We start from the raw sequence: 5,910 nt of genomic DNA on the forward strand, positions 1-5,910 counted from the left end.
GGGGCGGCGCGGGGGCGGGCACAGCGGCCGGCCCGCCCGGCGGACCCTCCTTCGCTCCCCGGCCCGCGGAGCGCGCGGAGAGGCGCCTCTAGCCTCTCATCGCTCGGGGGAGCCGAGGACGCGGCGCCCGGAGACTCCGGCGACCGCCGGATGTGCTTCCATGGCGGACGCCGCGCGCCCAGGGATAGGAGAGAGGGTGAGCACGGGGACGCGCGGCGGACACACGACCCTCGTCGTCACCCGTCCGGGGAGTGGTACGAGAGGAGTGGGGGGAGGGGGTCCCTCAGCCGGCGCGGACGGCGGCTAACGTCTCCCGAAGGCGGCCGCTGCAGCTTCTCGACCCCAGTCCCCTCCCCCAGCAGCAGCCCAGCAGCGAACACGCCCACCGTTCGTCTCCTCCGCGGCGCGGGGCCTGCTGGGAGATGGAGTGCAGAGCCCGGTGGAGGCTAAAGGAGGCCGCGCCGCGGACACTACAACTCCCAGAATGCACCGCCCGTTTGGCAGCTTTGCTTCACCCTCCCTGCCGCCCCCTCTGCCTTCGGTTTTTCTCGAGCCGCCGCCTCCGTCCACCGACTGCGGGTTGGTGTTCTCGGAATGCGAGTAGTTGGCTGCCTCTCCTGCGCAGCGCCAGGGTGATCGCAACCATTACTCCACACGTGAAATCGTTTTTCCTTAAAGCCATGATCGACGAAGCACGAAGAAGGGAAGAAAGCGGTGGCAGCTGCCTGGAAAACTGGTTGCAGGTGGACCTAGCCCTAGTGCTGGGAGGAAACGTTGGATACTTGGGCTTTTGAGGAAATACCCGCGTCAGTGCCAGACAGGCGAGCCAGAGAACGGAATCTCCCTTTTCCTCCTGTAACAGATGTTGGTCTATGTTTTCATGAGTAATGTATTCAAAAATGGTCCGCGAGGGACTTCAGTACATCTGCTTAGCCCTTAATTCACCTGAGTTGTAAATTTAATTCAGGGGCTTCCTTGAAACCAAGCGACGTAGGACCCAGAGCTGAAGATTTTGCCGCAATGGCTTGAACACATCACTGGGAAACAAGACAGTTTTTAATCATCTCAAGTACTCTGTCTCTACCTGCAATCAAAACTCCTCAATTCCGCCCCATTATATTCACTCGTTAAAGAGGTGCCCCCCGAAGAGGAGAGGATAAATACGTAGCCCACTTTTAGAGGGTACCGTAAATAGCCTTCCCGTTTTCCTGCCACTCTTGCTTCCTGCAGTACCTTTCCATTCCACGAATTCCTTTCCTGTTGTTCTCTGTCTCCAAAGACAAGCCGACAAAATCTGAGCAGAAATCTCTTGATTTAATAAATATATCCTGGCCAAAAAAATAAAATATATATATATATATATATATATATCCTGGCCATAACCTAGCTGTCTCACTCTGTAAACTATGCCCTAAGCAGCAGTATTATGAACAAATACTGCATATGAAAATACATTATGGGATAATGACTTTGCGGAAGATTTAATACAAGGTTCCTATGAAGAAAATGAATCCAGTGCAATTATGATGCATTTGCCAAAAAAAAAAAAAAAAAATCATGCTTTTTTTTAAAAAAATAGATGGTCTAATTCTATTGCATAAATAAAACATTTTATGTGTTAAAATCCAATTAAATAGTTGAAAATAACACAAGAACTGGAAGAATTTAAAGCTTTTTATTTTCCATTCCCGTGTATTGAATACGTATGTAATAGATGCCAGACACTCTTGTAAATGCTGGCAACACAGCAGTGAACGAGACAAGGTGTTTATACTCAAGATGCTTATATTGGAAGGTACAGACAATAAGCATAAATAGGGAAATCTCAAACCGCTAATTCTTATAAGGAAAACAAGCAGGACAGTGGGGTAAAGATAAGGGTGTTATTTTAGATTGGGGGGCATCAGAGAAGCCCTGAGTAAGTGACATTTAATCTGAGACCTGAATGACAAGAAAGATCCAGCTATGGAAATACCTAGAGTGTACTAGGTAACAGGAGCAACTAGTACAGAAGCCACAAGGAGCAAACAAACAGCCATTCCTCTAGACCTTGGTAGTATTTCTCAACCCCAGGTGCACATTCTGAATGACCTAGGGAGATTTAAAATTTACAAATGGCCAGACCAAATGACTCAGAATCTCTAGAGGTCAGTGCCAAGCATAGTACTTTTTAAAAGCTCCCCAGTGACTCTAATGTGCACCCATGGTTAACCATTGCTCTAAAGCTCTCAAAGAATGAGAGCGGCATTAGCATTACCTGGGAACTTGTTGGAACTCCAAGTTCTCAGGACCTACTTCAGCCAGACCTATTAACCCAAAACTCTGGGGTAATCCCAGGAAAAAAAAAATAAACATATATATATATATATGTCATAATCAATGGAGTCAGTGAAAAGTGGAAAGATTTAGGATATGTTTTAGAAGGAGAACTGCATCGGGGGGATTGGCTGATACATTAATTAGATGTGAAAACAGGTGAGGAAAAGAAATCAAACATGATTTCTGGGTTTGTAGCCTGGGCTTCTAGGTGAATGTCTGTGCCCTTTCTTGAAAGGTCAGATGATGCAGCCATCTCCCCAGAATGCTTTACGGACTCTTGTCTTTACAAAAATCCTTAACTGCCTGGGCAAAGGCTGTAGTTGGTGACTGGGTAAAATCACACAACCAAAAACCAGTCTCTTAACTCTTGATCAAAAGTCCAAGGGCTTTTCCACTAAATCATGCTGCCATGGGTCCCTCATTTGCTATATTAGCATTGATTCGTATTTTCAAGGATTAATTCTGTAAGGATTTTCAGGTATAGGGTCTTGAGGTTACTCTTGAGCCACAGTCATTTCTGGAGCCCTCCTACTTCCTGTTCTCATCCCTGTATAAAATGCTCCGCCCCTTCCTTTCTGACCTACTTATCCTTAGATGCCGGTCCAAATTCCTCCTCAGTAAGAGGAGGTCTATGCAGTAAGACTTCCTGGTTTCCTGTTCCAGTCACTTGTCCGTCTAGCTCCTCTAAGCCAGTGGTTCTCAGCCTTACTTACACGTTGGAGTTCTCCAGGAAGTTTTAAGAACAGATTCTCTGGTTTCACGTCAGGCATATGAAAGGTGGGGAGGGAGATACAGAGGGTCTGTAACTGTGTAACATCCTCTAGGTTTTGATGCACAGTCAACATTGAGAAACACTGGCATAAACTATATTCAGAAATAAATTAAGTACTTACCTTATGATATTCCTTGGATTGTTTATATTATTATATATTTAGCATTTATTTTTTTTTTAATTTTTTTTCAACGTTTTTTTATTTATTTTTGGGACAGAGAGAGACAGAGCATGAACGGGGGAGGGGCAGAGAGAGAGGGAGACACAGAATCGGAAGCAGGCTCCAGCTCCGAGCCATCAGCCCAGAGCCTGATGCGGGGCTCGAACTCACGGACTGCGAGATCGTGACCTGGCTGAAGTCGGGCGCTCAACCGACTGCGCCACCCAGGCGCCCCTATATATTTAGCATTTAAAGTGTACATATATAGTATTTAATATTTCACATATGCATATATACGTTCTGATGCTTAGAAAAGAACACTTACTCCTCCCCTGCCATTTCCTTCCATACGGGAGGAAGCTCAATTGGTAATAATAGGTCCAGTCTCTCTGTGCTCTTTTATTCCCTGTGTCCCGGGTCCAGGGAGAAGTGACTTATCTAATTGGTGCATTTAGGAGACATAAAGTGGGTTTGCTGAGCTTGGCTCCTCCCACATTCCTCTAGGGTGTGAGCTGCCTTAAGCCTCATAACTGTGCAGGCTTTCAGCATAGGGAGGGCCACACTAGTTCAGCACTGCCTCAACTTAGGGTTTAATTAGCAGGCCTGACCGGCTCTCACATTATTATGTGTTCTCTGACCTAGTCTTTATTATTCGTAAAGGTGACGTTTGGCCTCCACATGTCTTACTGTTGTTTTTTTTTCTAATTTCTCAGTTGAACCACATTGTTCATTGTTCCGTCGCAGCAATCCCATGCTGTTTTTAAGATAACTAAGAAAAGGAGTCATGAATTCAGCATGTGTGTATTACCACTTAGTAGGTGCTTGTCAGATATTGATTGGCCCAAATTTTTTATCTCTAAAGCATGGCAGTAAGCCTGCATTTTAGTCATTTGATTTCTAAGTATTGTGGAAAGGATTATGCTAAATGTGCAATGGATACAAACTAAGATTCCTGCCCTCAAGGAAAACCTAGTTCTAAATTAAGTGTTTACCAAAGACTTCCTTGTGCCAGGTACTGTGCTTGCCAGTAGCCATACAAAAATGGAATGTATGGGGCACCTGGGTGGCTCAGTTGGTTAAGCTTCTAACTCTTGATTTCATCTCAGGTCACGGTCTAACGGTTCATAAGATCGAGCCCAACATCAGGCTATGTGCTGACAGTGTGGAGCCTGCTTGGGATTCCCTCTTCCCCCCCCCCCCACCCCTGCTCCTCCCCTGCTCCTTTTCTCTCTCTCTCAAAATAAATAAACTTTAAAAAATAGATAAAATATGCTCCCTTACATAAAAGAACTCAAACTGGCTCAGCCTTTTTCAACACTGACCCTTCCGTGCGTCATGAAATCAGTTTAATGAATCATGATAGGTACCTTAAAAAACAGAATAAAATAGAAGATACCACTGTGTATCACAAGTACTAAGGGCAAGCACTACTCATGAAACTTGTTTTAGTTAACTATGTATGTGGGTGTGTGTGTGTATGTGTGTGTGAACTGAATTACAATGCAAAATACATTCTTACTGTGGGTTATAGTTTTTAAAAAGTTGAAGACCTACAGTCTAGCAGAGGAAGCCAGACATATGTATTTGTGACTGTATGAAATATTATTGTACCTGTAACAGGAATTTTACAGATCAGATCAAGGCTCAGGGAATCCAGAAATGTAGGAGTAGGTAAATGGTAGAGCCGACATCCAAACTCAGGTCGGTCTGATTTAAAAGATAATTTTGTTTCCATTGGACCACAAGACTGAGATGACATCAGGCAGGTTCTCAGGAAAAGGGGAAGATGGAAAAGACATGAGCAAAGTCTTGAAGTCACTCAAATGCATTTTGTGAGTATATACAGGGGAGGGGCAGGGTCCTTAAGATCCCACGGAAAATATACATTTCCTTTCAGTTCTAATGACCTGGGAGTAGAGGTATAATATGGTGGCTGAGAACTCCTGTTCTGTAATTAGACTCTGGGTATGAAATCTGACTTGGTTGGGTTAGTTCATCTCTCTAAAAGTTTAAACCACTTCCACGTTGGTAAACATTGTAATATTTGTGAACCTTTGTAAAATGGGCATATAAACAGTGCCTTCTTCATAGGGTTTTGAGAATTGAATGTGTTGCTACAAAGAGCTTACTTAGCACAGTGCCCTACACTTAGGAGGTTTTCAGTCAATGTTAGCTATTAATTTTAATGAATAACCTAATGTATTCTAATATAATAGAAGGAACAGAGCAGCCCAATTGGTTTCATCCAATTCATTTTTACTTAATTTGGAAGAGGGTTTGATCAGAGAAGCAGAACCACCATGTGTGGCGATATGGAATAAGGCAACTGCTATAAGAATTCAAGGCAGTTGTGTGAGTGATAGACCGTCTATGCAGGCAGTTGCCTCCATGTCCAGTGTTGATCCTACAGTTGCTAGCCCAGCAGTTGAGAAGGAAAATTGGATGTGAGTGGGGGCAAGGGCAAACTGGGACCGACATGTATTACCCAGAAGGACTAACGAGAACCCACATCCTCCTCTCCCTACCTCCATCCTCAGTGCCTCCCATGATGGTAAGAGAAGCCATCTAGGGGTTGGACGAGGCATTCTTCCTAGGTGTCTGTCTCTCTGGGTCTTCGGGTGGCTTTCTTAAAAGGACACTAGTCATCAGATTTAGGGCC

General features: G+C 44.8%; 1 long non-coding RNA gene across 1 annotated transcript; it reads left to right on the top strand.

Moving 5' to 3' along the window:
* Positions 1-26: 26 nt before the first annotated feature.
* Positions 27-3,221, top strand: LOC123385301. The gene is made up of 2 exons (XR_006597568.1): positions 27-196; positions 679-3,221. It is a non-coding gene; the product is annotated as an uncharacterized LOC123385301 (long non-coding RNA).
* Positions 3,222-5,910: the final 2,689 nt, after the last annotated feature.

This window comes from Felis catus, chromosome B2 (genome assembly GCF_018350175.1).
Source record: "Felis catus isolate Fca126 chromosome B2, F.catus_Fca126_mat1.0, whole genome shotgun sequence".
Lineage (NCBI taxonomy): Eukaryota > Metazoa > Chordata > Mammalia > Carnivora > Felidae > Felis > Felis catus.